We start from the raw sequence: 13,671 nt of genomic DNA, 5'->3' as shown, positions 1-13,671 counted from the left end.
TCTAGAAATAAATCCACATGCAATGGTCAATTGACTTTTTACAAAAATGCCAAGGCAATGCAATGCAGAAAGGGTAACCTTTTCAACAAATGGCACTGGAATAACAGAACACCCATATTGTTTAAAAAAAAAAAAAAAAGAACTTAGTTCCTGACTCATACCTCACTCAATATAGGAAATTAATTTGCAATGTATCATAGGCCTAATATAAGAATTGAAACTATATAACTTTTAGTAGAAAACAGGAGAAAATCTATTATAATGGGATAGGCAAGGTCTCTTTGCACACAAAAAAGCAGAACTATATGATAAAAAAATTGATACCAAAATTTTAAACTCTTGCTCTTTGAATAACATTGCTAAAGATAAATAAAAAGGCAAACCACAGAACAGGAAAAATTCATAATACATACATCTGATGAAGGGCTTATATCTACAATACATAAAGACTTCTTACAACTCAATAACAAGAAAACAAACTGAAGTAAAACTAGACAAAATATTTGAATATTTCACAAAAGAAGAAAAATAGCCATAATATATACAAAACAATGCTGAGCATCTTTATTGATCACTGATTGCCTGAAGGCAGGGCTAGAGGTGTTGATTATGAAGAAGCATGAGAGAATTTGGGAGAGAACTGCATATGATTTATGACTTCAATTTGTGTAGTGGTTAAATAGGTGTATAAGTATTTGTCAGAACCACCCAACTGTTCACTTCAAATCAGTACATTTTATTTATGTGAATTATACCACAAAATTTGATTTAAAAAAATTACAAAACGAGGAGTCTAAATGTGAAGAGAGTGAGAAAAAGTAGCCAGGAAGGTAAGAAAAGATCCCAGAATATGTGCAGATTAGATACCTCTTGAACACTAAAGTACTCTCGGCCATACCTATTACTACAGCCACGAAGTAGTGACCGGTTCTGTGCAGTCTTTGACCAGCTTTGCACAGTTGCAACCTGACAGTTTCTCACCTTAGCCTGTTCTCTGGTTCCATCAATTCTTGCCCTCTCTGACATGCTGAACCAGCTTGGCACTAGCCATTTCTCAACCTGAAAATACTGTGAAATTAACATTCACGTAGCTATCCTGACCAACAGGGTATTAGAGACAATGAACAAATATAGTGACTTTCAAAATGCATTACATAAGCTCCCACAGATATGACCATAAACGTGTTGGCATTTCCTCCTTCCTTGTTTTATTCCTCTAGCTCCTTACTTCTTCCTGGGATCATTTCACAATAAACCCATTTTTGTGCCAGGTTTGATTTCAGCCTCTGCTCTCAGGAAACACAGAGTAGGGCATGGTAGGAAGGCAAGTAGTAATAAAATAATAATAGCTAAAAATGATTATGTGCTTACTATGCACTAGACCCTACTTTAAGATTTCTACATATATTAACTTACTTAAATCTAACAACAACCCAATTTATATATGAGACAACAGAGGCAGGGAAAAGGTAAGTGGTAGGTAGGAAAGTGGTCAACAAAGACAAATACTACTAAAAAAAATTATGAAATTCAATGGATTTTATGAGTAGGCTATTACTGATGAATTTCATGCAAACAACTTCAGCAAAGTAATGGGAGAATCTAGATTTGAGGAGAATTTTTTTTATTTTAACTGAAAATCAATACCCAATTGTACAGAAATATAAATGCATAACACTTAGAGAAATAGAAATACCATGTTGGATAAGTTTAACAAAGCCTTTATATCCACTCAGATTCTAAATGTTTCTAAATTTCTTCCACACAGTGAATTTGATATCGACTTGAGGATATGCAGTAAAGGAATTTTTTCTGGGATTTTCAAATATATGGGTAATGTAGTGAATAAAATAAAATAATAATGAAATGAGTTGTTGATGTAAGAGAAGAAGTAAGACTGAATAGTGGTAAGAGGAAACCCAAATATATTCAAAGCCAACTCTGATGGGCCTTTACCCATTTATCATGAGAGAACTTTTGTGTCCCAAAGTGAAATCACCAAAATAATATATTTCATATTTTAGTTTTCTTTGTGTCAATGCTGGATTGTATACTATTATTACTCCAGAAATGCTAAAAAAAAAAACAAAGAAAAGTATGAACATGAAGTCCAAGAACAGACTTTTGATTTGAAAGTCTATTTAATATTGGCCATACTTTTGCTATTTGTAGACCATATTGTTGGTCATAGATAAAACTTAAGACTTCAAATTTGTGGCAAATGAACATGTGTCATGTTTCTAATGAACTTTCAAGGTCATGATTGTTAATCACCTTTTTCTGCTATGTTATTCAATACAGTGATAAGCTACAGAGTTCAAAATGCAAGTTCTAAAAACCCAGCCTCAAAACCTGGCCTCTTGTTTTGACTCTAACCAATGCAAAGCTCAGATTTGAAAGTTAGCCAGTATGTTCAAATATAAATCCCAATAAATAAGGCAGCAGTTGATATTCTTAGTAGACTCAGGGCAATTGGTGTCCATCTGCCATCTCTGTGGGCACATCATTCCAGCTAGTATTCTCATCATTGTATCAAGTGCTATAATTTATCAGGTGTTCATCACATTAAAATGAAACTAAACTTGAAAAAATTGAAAGCAAAACTTCATAGGACGTCTGTACACTTCAGAAATAAGAAGATGTGTTGCAGGAATAAATATGTGCTGGCAACACATCTCTTCTCATATTTCAAGGACAAAATTGAAACCATATTTCCATGGGGTGCAAACATTGATTGCTATGTGTTCTTATAAACAGAGAACTACAAACAGTACTGTAGTATTCTCTTGATCCTCCTTTACTTTTATGTGAAGTCCAAAAATGTATCAGTTAAACGAGCTTCTGAATTCAATTCAGAAAACAGGGATTCATATGTTAAGAATAGAGGCAGAGCATAATCTAGGTAGGAGGAAAAACAAACAAAACCACAGTCGTGTTCAATTTGAAAGATTTAAAACTATTATTCACTAATGGCTATAAAATAAGTGAGCACAAATCAAAGATTATCTAAACATTTCATTTAATTGTGAGTTTTGTACTTTCATTTCTCTTCCTCCCCACACTAATGGTCAGGTGTGGTCATTCAGTCCCATGCAGGCAAAATACTTATCCTGAATACCCATCACCATGCTAACCCATCCTCACCCCCTTCCCCTCTGAAATCCTCAGACTACCACAATAAAGCAAGTATCAAAATCAAAAACAAAACAAAAAACAAAATACCTAATCCCTCTCCACCTAATTCCCTGCAGGAGCTTTATCATCACTCACAAGTCGCTGCATTATTTAGCTCCTACCATCCTTTGGAGGCTCATCTTTGCCTACTCTCCTTCTTTCTCTAATAAGCCCCAATTACACCGAATTTTTTTAAGTTCCTCAAATCACCCCCGCCCCCACCCCATGTCTCTCTGCCTAGGACATTAGCACATGTTACTCTCTGCCTGAAAAACCACTTCCCATCAGAGTCCACTTGACTAACTTGTATGCATTCCTCAGATTTCAATGTTAACATCACTTACTCCAGGAAGATGACTGCCTCCCCATCAAGATTATCCCAAGAGTCTTATCATGTTCTTTCATTGCATCCTTTCCTCCTTCATAGCACTTACAATTAGAGCCAAATCCTTAATTTTGAAACCATTTATTTAGTGTTTGAGGGTACGTTTCTTAAAGGCTGATATCTTGTCCGTCTTGTTGGTCACTGGGTCCTAAGTACCAAAATTAGTACTCTGAACACTTAAGTACATGAATAGATATTTGGGAGGGAACGAAGGCAGGCAGACAAGGAAGAAGAGAGGAATAAACAAAGGAGGAAGGGGGGACAAGATAAATGGGAGGAGGTAAACAAGGAGGGAAGGAAGAGAGAGAGGAAGAAGAAATGGAGGAGACTAAGTGCCTGTTAGCCAAGTTCTGTTATATAAAACCAGAGGGCAACTCTCTAATGCTATGTATAAGGATCTGAAAGCCAGGTAGAAAATTATGTTTAAAACCTGTCTCAAGAAAGTGTCAAGATTCAAGGGAAAAAATTCAGAGAAGTGAGCACAAATAGCAGCAAGCGGGAGCGCAGAGTGTGATGATCAATTTTATATGTCAACTTGACTGGCCAGGGGGCATCTAGATTAAACATTATTTCTGGGTATGTCTATGAGAGTATTATAGGATGAGATTAGCATTTAAATCAGTGGAGTCAGTAAAGTAGATTGACCCTCCTAAAGTGGGTGGACATATCCAATCCACTCAGGGCCTGAATAGAACAAAAGGCACAGAACGGAGGAATCTGCCTGCTTGCTTGAGTTGGGACATCTCATTTCATGTTGTCTGGCCTCAGAGTGGGATAGAAACCATTGGCTCCCCTGGTTTTTAAGTCTTTTGACTCAAACTAAATTACACCATTGACTTTCCTGGGTCTTTAGCTTGCAGACAGAAGACTGTGGGACTTCTCAGGATCCATAATCACGTAAGCCAATTCCTCATAATAAGTGAATGAATGAATGAATGAATGAATGAATGAATGAATACACACACACAGACACACAGACACACAGACACACAGACACACACACACACACCCTGTTGGTTCTGTTTCTCTGGAGAATCTTGACTAAAACATACAGGAAGAATCCAGAGATGAGGAGATCAAGGAAGGATCAGGAACTGCAAAGATTACGTACTGTCTCAGATTTTGTTTGTCTGATAAGCCTGGTCCATAAAGGGAACTGCATAAAGTAAATTTAGGCCATTTGTTTCTACCTGGATTTTGATTCTGGCCAATGCTGACAATTTGGTCAACATATACTTCTACCTGACTGTCAAGTATTAGGTAAATGAAGTTTAACTTCTAGAAAAGAAAACAAGTTTTTAAATTAAATCCTATAGACCCAGCAATATGTTCAATGAGGTTTTATTCCCTTTACTAACTAGGTGTTATACAGATAATACTTGTGCTTGATTTAAAAAAAAAAAGTGAGTTTAGTTGAAATGTAATATTATTTCTGGTTACTTTTTATGTAATTAATACATACATTTAACATATCCACCACTATCTTCAAACCATTTCCTGTTTTTGGTAAACTATGTTTCCCAATCACCCAGTAGGATCTGAAAAATTCCAATACAAATATTTAAGTTGGAAGAGTCAAAATAAACATTTTGCATGGAAGAGTCAAAATAAGCATTTTGACTTACTGGAAGTTAGTCACTAATATTAATAAAGAATATAGTGAGGTGGTGTACACTCACCCCACGCCAGGTTACAAAAACAAACAAAAAGCCTTCTTAAGGCATTGTGCTTTCCTGAATTTGTCTATTCTGGTTGCCAGAGAATTGTCTGTGTTAAATCAGAAAGTCTACACAATCTCTCTGATATAATAAAACCTGAACATGTTTTGAAGTCACAGTTTTATGAAAACAAAGGATTCTTGAGAATGATTGCACTCCACAGTTTCCAGTCTCCAAAGATGGCTGCCATCAATTCTTTCCTTCCCTGTTTGTGCATGCCGCTCCTCTATGGGGAGATAGAGTTTATTTCCCTTTCTTTTGAATCTGGGCTGGCTATATACTGCTTTGACCAACAGAATGCAATAGAAGTGATATTCTGGGACTTCTGACCTAAGGCTTTAAGAAGACTGGGAGCTTCTGCTTCCTTACTCTTGGAATTCTTGCTCTTGAGAAACTCTCCTCCCCCACCCCATTGACCCACCCAACATATTATGTGAAGCCAAAGACAGAAGGAAAAGCCATATTGAGGAGAATGGAGGCACTCAGGTTGATAGTCGCAGCTGAGTCTCCGGCAAACAGTCAACATCCACAGCCAACCATGTGAGTGAGCATCTTGTATGTCCTAACTCAGTTGAACTCAAAGATAACTACAGCATCACATAGAGCTTGATATGTCCCCATGAGGTGATCAGAATGGCATAATGACAGATATGTGACTCTTGCCTATTAAGCCTAAGGGCTGGATCAAACAGCCTGACAGGAAAGCAAAGAGATGGCCATGTTGAGAGTGAGGTGCATTATAGTAGGGGAAAGGGAAATTGGATGTTCCCAGAACCAGTGTGGTTCTCACAAAACAGAGCTGGTGTGGGGTTGTCCTATGGATCCCACTGGATAGGACATAGAAGAGAGAAGGTATTCTTTTTTTTTTCTTTTTTTAAAGATTTTATTTATTTATTTGAGAGAAAGCACGAGTCATGGGCAGAGGCAGAGGGAGAGGGAGAAGCAGACTAGCCACGGAGGGGACAGCCTGACATGGGGCTCGATCCCAGGACCCTGAGATCATGACCTGAGCTGAAGGCAGATGCTTAACTGACTGAGCCACCCAAGCACCCTATGGATTGAACAGTTTTAATCACAAGGGTGGACATTTAAGATTTTGAGGCTTGCTGTACCAGCACTGAATGTTGGACCCTTAAGTAAGAAAAATGTCCAGTGGCTTTTTAAAAATATTTATTTGTTAACTTATTTTAAAATGAAAATAAATATATTCCTTGTTAACATAAATACGTTTTTAAGAAAAGTAACTTTATTTTCTTCTAAACAAAAAATGTTACTGAGAAAAATGGAGTTGTTTTATATTTTTGCAAATCTCATTTATGTCTGACTTAATGGAAGACAAGTGAATTGTTATATCTGTTTCTGTATTCAATCTGTTGCCATATGTTGTTTGTGAAATATTTAAAGAAAATCCAGCCACGTGCAAATATATATATATGAGGAAAAAAAGGGTTATTTTAATACCTTTTTGGATAATTCTGGAAATTCTTCTTTCACAGTACACCAAAACTCAAGAAGTGATATTTTCTTGAAGGTGAGCCACAACGTCAATGATCTTTACGTGCTCTGTGACACTACGGTCTACCAGTCTCTCTTGTAGTTTAAGTGAATCATTTATTCATATTCCATTTTGTAGCACCCCTATCAACTATTTAGAAAATATCACTTCACTGAGTTGTGCAGGTCTTCTAAATGTTGACATATTTTACTACATAATCCTTAAAAAATTATATTGTTTTAGAAATCATTTGGTTTATTTTGATAAAATGTCTACCAAACACCTAAATCTAAACAACCATAATTTTGCCTGTCAATCATTCTTTCAAGTGCAAATAGTATTCCATGAATAAAGTGGCCATTTCGACTTAACAATTGACACTATCACAGGAGAGCTACTCCTCCTGACAAACATACTTCTGTTTGCAGTAGACGTGCTTCCCATTTTATCATGTAGAATATTAAAAGACATGTACTCTGAGTTAAGATTTAATTTAAAAATATTTTTTTATTGCTCTTTCAAGGACATTCTTTTTTTTTTTTCTTTAACATTTTATTCATGTGACACCTGGGTGGCTCAGTTGGTCAAGCTTCTGCCTTCGACTCAGGTCATGATCCCAGGATCCTCGGATCGAGTCCCACATCGAGCTCCCTGCTCAGCAGGAAGCCTGCTTCTCCCTCTCCCTCTGCCTGCCACTCCCCCCAACTTGTGCTCTCTCTCTCTCTCTCTCTCTCGAAGAAATAAATAAATAAATCTTTAGAAAAAAAGATTTTATTCATTTATTTGAGCTGAGCAGGGAGCCTGACTCAGGGACTCAATCCCAGGACCCTGAGATCATGGTCTGAGCCGAAGGTAGATGCTTAATGACTAAGCCACCCAGGTGCCCCTGAAGAACATTCTTAAATAAAACTGGTGCCTTCTTTTTCCTGCCAATATGTAGTGGTAGAGAAATTGATGACTACTAATACAGTGTGGGGTCATGGCTTTGACTTATGTTAACAGGTTTACTCACCAATTGCCCTTGCACCATCAGAGCAAATGTCAACAGTTGTTTCAGAGGATGATTCCAAAGAAGACATTCAATCCTTTGAATATTTCAGCAGCCTTTCTGTTGCTGCCAAACATTCACATAGAAGACCTTTGATTACTAATTTATGCTGATACTCAACAGCTGATACTGGAATATAAGAAAAATGGCAAGCCCAGCCATTATCTGTGGATATTTTCATTTGTAAGGAAAAGGTACAGTTTTTTAGAGAAGATACAGACTTGATCTTCATATTTGTAACTCAGGTTTGAATTTGATGAATTACTGTAGCTTTGGAAAGTGGTAGTTCCGTGGTTTCTCTTATCGATTTGTTTCACCCAGCAGGCATTCAGCAATGTCAACTGTACAAGGCATACAGTGTGTGCTTCCCCAGGCAATGCAATATGATAACTTACCCTGCATGAGGATTCTGTAATAACTTTTTAGTTTCTAAGTTTCTAGTTTGAAAAACTGAAACAAATGAATGCTGTCTTTTAAAGAGTTCAGCATTTCTACATTTAAAAATTAAATTACTTTTAAAAAAACATTCAATGATTTGTCTCAAAATGTCATTGTAATATAACTGGCACCATATTGCTATTCAAAATGTCCTATTGAATAAGACACAGCAAAGTAAATTATTAACATCTCCAAAGCATTAAAAAGAACAGCTTTCACGATCTATGTGTTTTTTATTTATGGTTTCACACCACTTTTTCTTTTTATTAGATCCCTCCCTTCCATGAATCAAGCTCTATGATAGGTCATTTCTTCTTTTTCTTGGTAACATTAGACATAGATGAAAGCAGCTGTGAAATGAGAAAGCAAGCCTTTAGAGAGAGAGAGAGAGAGAGAGAGAGAGAGAACACGAGGGGGAGGGGCAAAGGGAGAGAGGGAGAGAATCTCAAGCAGACTGGGCTAAGGGCAGAGCCCAACCCGGGGCTTGATCCACCATGAGATCACGACCTAAGCTGAAAGCAGGAGTCAGATGCTCAACCAACTGCACTACCCAGGCACCCCAGGTAATCTAAAACTTCTTATATAACCCTTTCTGACAACCTGCTTGGCCAAGAATGCTGTCAGGGCTGATGCTGAACTGGGGGTTCATTATCATATAAACTTGAAGCAAATGTATTTTTCTGAAGGAAATCAGCTTATCAGTCTCCCAAACATATGGAGTTCTTATGGTCTTTTTGAGCAATCAAGTCCTCAAGATGCCTATTAAAAACCACGTCATTTTACTTAAAAAACAAAGGATAACAAAAAAACAAAACTCTTACAATTCTGGGATGGGAATGCCTTAATTATAAACCAAACATTTTTCCATTATAATGTATTTCTAATCTGGACCAACATCTCATTTGTATTTATAATAACATCTATGTTCTGACTTAAGGAGGTTCTCATCCAGGGCTTTCCCAGGTTATGGGTCAATGCAAATCAGGATATGTATGGATGAACAATTTAACTCCCAAGTTCACAGACTCTTGGCCTTTGCAACCTCAATGACCACCCTCCCCACCCCCCCGCAATAAACTTCATTTCAATCACCCATACCCATAGCTACTCTTTGGACCTTGTCACCATTTAGAACTGCTCCATCCCTTAATTTTAAACTCTCATGTCTGTCTTTCTGCAGTTTAACTAGTGAGTGTAAGGTCTACGTCTATCTTGCTTACTGTTGTACCTTACACAATTTATCTTCCAGAGCCTTATTTCTCGATATATTCTATACTCTATACTTATTCGTTTATCATCTCTCATTCTCCTTATACTATAAAATCCCAAAGTTCAGAGCCTGAACTTTATTTTAATCACTACTGTGACCCCAGCTTCTAGTACAGTACCCAACTCATCATATGTGCTCAGTAAATATTAGTTGAATGAATAAATAAATGAATGCTATGTCACTACAGCACCCTGAACATGACCTGTGGTTAACAAATATGCATTGCATAAGTGAATAATGAATAATAATAGCCAATACCTATTGAGTGTTTGTACCCAACTGTGCTGGGTAATTCTAATTGCTGTAAATGAATCAATCTCATTTAATTTTCAAAATGCCCTGTGGACTATGTGGTATTATTATTGCCATTTTACAGATGAACAAATTTAATTACGCAAACATATAAATAAGCCAGAATAAGCTTAGACACCATGTAATTTCAACTAAGGCATAAAGAAAAGAGGGGGGAAAGACCTGAAGATTCCCACAGCTTTCTACAATGTAGCAGCAGGTTATGCCTACCGAGGACAGTGGGATGTGGGTACCTCAATTCCAGCCTTAGCAAAATATTTCTGTACCTCCATCTTTTAAAAATAAAGCTCATTGTAATGTATCCAAGTTTTGTTTGGGAAGCGTTAGGACAAATGCATAGTCTGTTTCCATGGCCAAATATCTCTAGCATGGTTGGATGATACTCACAAAGCAGAAAGGAAATTCTGAGGTGTCTATTCTCAAGCATTCTCTCCTTTAACCCATTCCCTTTCCCCAAAGCAAAAGCACATGTAATGCTTCAGACCACCAGAACTGGCGAATCAGAACTAACATCAACTGGTGAAATCTCTAAGCAGTGAACTACTTCTAAGATGATGAGGCCCTATCCATTTAGTTCTTCTAAGATTACATTTAACACTTTCTTCAGCATCTCATACTTATTGAGAAGAGAATCTTTGCCATCTACAAGAGTGCACTTTTGATCCATACTGAGGATTTTTCCTAGGGCTTTCACTTTAGTATTTTGATTGGGGATAGTTTAGGCTAATGATAAAAGAGATGAAAAGTTCTGTTTGGCTTTTGTCTTCACTCCCACTGGAAAAGTAATCACTGACATTCAATAGCCTGGAGGAAAATTAACCGTACTACTGAATTAAACTTTATGATCTGTGAATTTCAATTAGGTGAGTTTTTCAATTGCTCCTATTACAAGCTAAGTTGTCAAATAAAAATAAACTGAATTGTGGAGAAAAGAATTGATGTCAGAGGTCTAATTAAAAAAATAAAGCAAAGTAAAACACGCTGTAGCTGGAATGATTAGGACTCACATGATCAACAGCACAGAAGTGGCAATGTATTTTGAAACTTTTATGGTTTAACTTGTAAGAGTAAAATAGACATCAGTTTGGATAGGAAGAAGGTCAGGGAGAATATAATGCCACTGCAGGGTGTAGTCAAATTTTATCTCTCCAGGACCACCCATCAACAAGGAAAGAAATCAGTCATATGCCATACAAAAGTCAAAAACAAAATTAATTTAGGCATTTTGGAGATAAAACAGTCACATACAAACACATCATTCACTTTTTAACTTCATAGAAAACATAAAGTTCTGTTCAACAAGAAATAAAATACATGCATTAATCCCATGCTTTTGATTGGCAGATGACAAGGACAAGTTTGAAGAGATGTGTTGTCTTACTCGACAAAGGCTCCTCCTCCCCCTACCATCTACTATCCTATTGTAGTTTACTGTTTATTAGTCGATGCATTAGTTGACAAGTGTCTCCATAATTAATGATTCCTTCTCTTCTAATTGCAAAAAAACAAAACCCAAAAGAAAACACATATATAAAACAAAACCTTCCTTTGACTGTATGGCCCGCACTAGGTAATGTCCTAGCTCTGTCATTTCCTTTTCAACCAAGCTTCTTGAAAATAAACTAACCCTCATTCTATCCTTAAAACACTGTAATCCACCTTCTGTCACTTCAACTTCTTCCCAGCTGCTCTCAAAATACCACTAATGACTTCTGGCGGCAAACCCAAAGAACAATTTTCAGTTCCTATCTATTTGATTATTTCTTTTGCAACATTTGCCATCATCTCCTACCCACTCCCTAGGGGTTTCTGATAGACCAGTTTTCCACTCACATTTCTATCCACTTCTCCTCCATCTCTTTCACGGACTCTTCTTCCACTATACACTGAAACAGTGTGCAATTAAGGATTCTATTCTTTGGTCTTTGAACCCTCTCTGATTCTATACACCTTTACACTAAATCTTTATACCTTAGGTCCCAGAAATCTATATCCAGATGCCCAGTAAACACGACCCATTGTGATTTTTCCATAGACTTTCAAACTTAGCATGTGTCAGAAGGAACTTATCGATCCCTCTACAAATCTTTCCTCCTCCTACACCTCTAAGTGAATGATCCTGCAATGCACTCAGGAGGAGACTGCTCTATTACTGTCTCTTCCATTGTTACATCAGTTCAGCATGGCCTTTTTTTTTTTTCCTACATCTCATAAGTACTCTTCAATATATTGCCTCATGTCAATACCATCTACCTTAGTTTTTAATTTTATAACTTCCCTTCTGGATTGTATCAGTAGACTCTATATATCTCTTCTTGTCACCAGCGGTCTTTGTCCAGCTATCATCTCTCTGCTTCCACTTTGCTGTTTTTCACAAAGTAGATCTAAGCATTTCTTCCCCCATTTGAATTTTGGTAACATCTAAACATCTTTCCTTTAACATTCAAAGATTTTACCAGAGTCTTGTAGGCCAAGGTAAAGCAATTAGACTGTATTTTAAGTGCAATGAGAGTCACTGAAAAGTTTCATTCGGGTGGGTGTAATAATTTGATTGACATTTTGATAAAATTACCCTAGCTGTAGGAGTGAATTATAAGGTGGAAAAATTAGCAAGTGGGGACATCATTTAAGGAGGCTAGCAATCCAGGTGACGGTGGCATGCACTAATGTATGAATTGTAGAGATGGAGATTCAAGGAATTCTATGGAGAAAAAGGCACAGTCTTGCTTTGGGGTCTGATATACAGAATACGAAAATGAGAAGAGTCAGGAGTAAATGGCTCCAAGTTTTATGCTAAAGCAAGTGGTCAGATAATTGTGCTGATTACTCAACCCGAGAAAAAAGACTATGATAGGAAGTCTTGGTGGATAAGCATGTGGGGTTTGGGGAGAATGAAGTGATTTGTTTTAAGACATGTTAAAACTTGAAATTCCTATTAGACATATTGATGGACTGAACTATGTCCTCCCACTCCATCCATATGGTGAAGGCCTAACTCCTAATATGACTATATTGGAGATAGGACCTTTAAGAAGATAGTTAGGATTAAATGAGGTCGTAAAGGTGGGGGTGATCTATAAAACTGGTGTCCTGTTAAATTCTCTCTCTTTCCCTCCCTCTCTCTGTCTCCCTCCTCTCTTTCCCTTATTCCCTCCCTCCTTCTGACAGCAAGGCCTCCTGAGGACAGCAAACCAGGAAGAAAATTCTCATCCAGAACTGAACCTTGATTTTGGACTTTCCAGCTTCCAGAACTGTCAGAAAATACATTTCTGTTGTTTAAGCCTAGTTGATACCTAGTCCATGGTATCTTATTATAGCAGCTGGAGCTGACTAAAGAAACATCTTGGTGAGATAACAGTTTGATATATTTTCTGATGTTTCCTTTCCCCCTTCCCAAGCTCTATTCAAACAACCATGTTATTCTGTACTCAATTGAATTAAGGTAAGGATCTGACTGTCTAATCCAGAGAAAAGAGGGAGACTTCTTGGCTTTGGATCTTTTAAAACATGAAAGGATTCCTAGCATGGATAAAATGATTGGGAGAGACATTAGGCAGATCAGGCCTTTGCTCTACCATCCCCTCATCTACCCCTGCAATCCTATTCCCCTTCCCAATAGCCAGAAAAGAAGATGTTCCCTGAGATGAAAAGGAACAAAGATATGGCAGTGATGAGAGTAGAGAGGTTGGTGGTACAGGTCAGGAGGGCTAGACCTAAATGGGCCACATGGACAGGAAAAGGGACTAGCTTAGCAAAGGGCCACATTGAGGAGCATTGCTAAAATACCTAGGAACCATGTGGAAGTCATCATCCGATGAGTGCCCTGGCCTA

Source organism: Ursus maritimus, unplaced genomic scaffold (genome assembly GCF_017311325.1).
Source record: "Ursus maritimus isolate PB19 unplaced genomic scaffold, ASM1731132v1 scaffold_13, whole genome shotgun sequence".
Taxonomy (NCBI): Eukaryota; Metazoa; Chordata; class Mammalia; order Carnivora; family Ursidae; genus Ursus; species Ursus maritimus.
The sequence above is the reverse complement of the archived record's forward strand: the minus strand, read 5'-3'. Positions refer to the sequence as shown.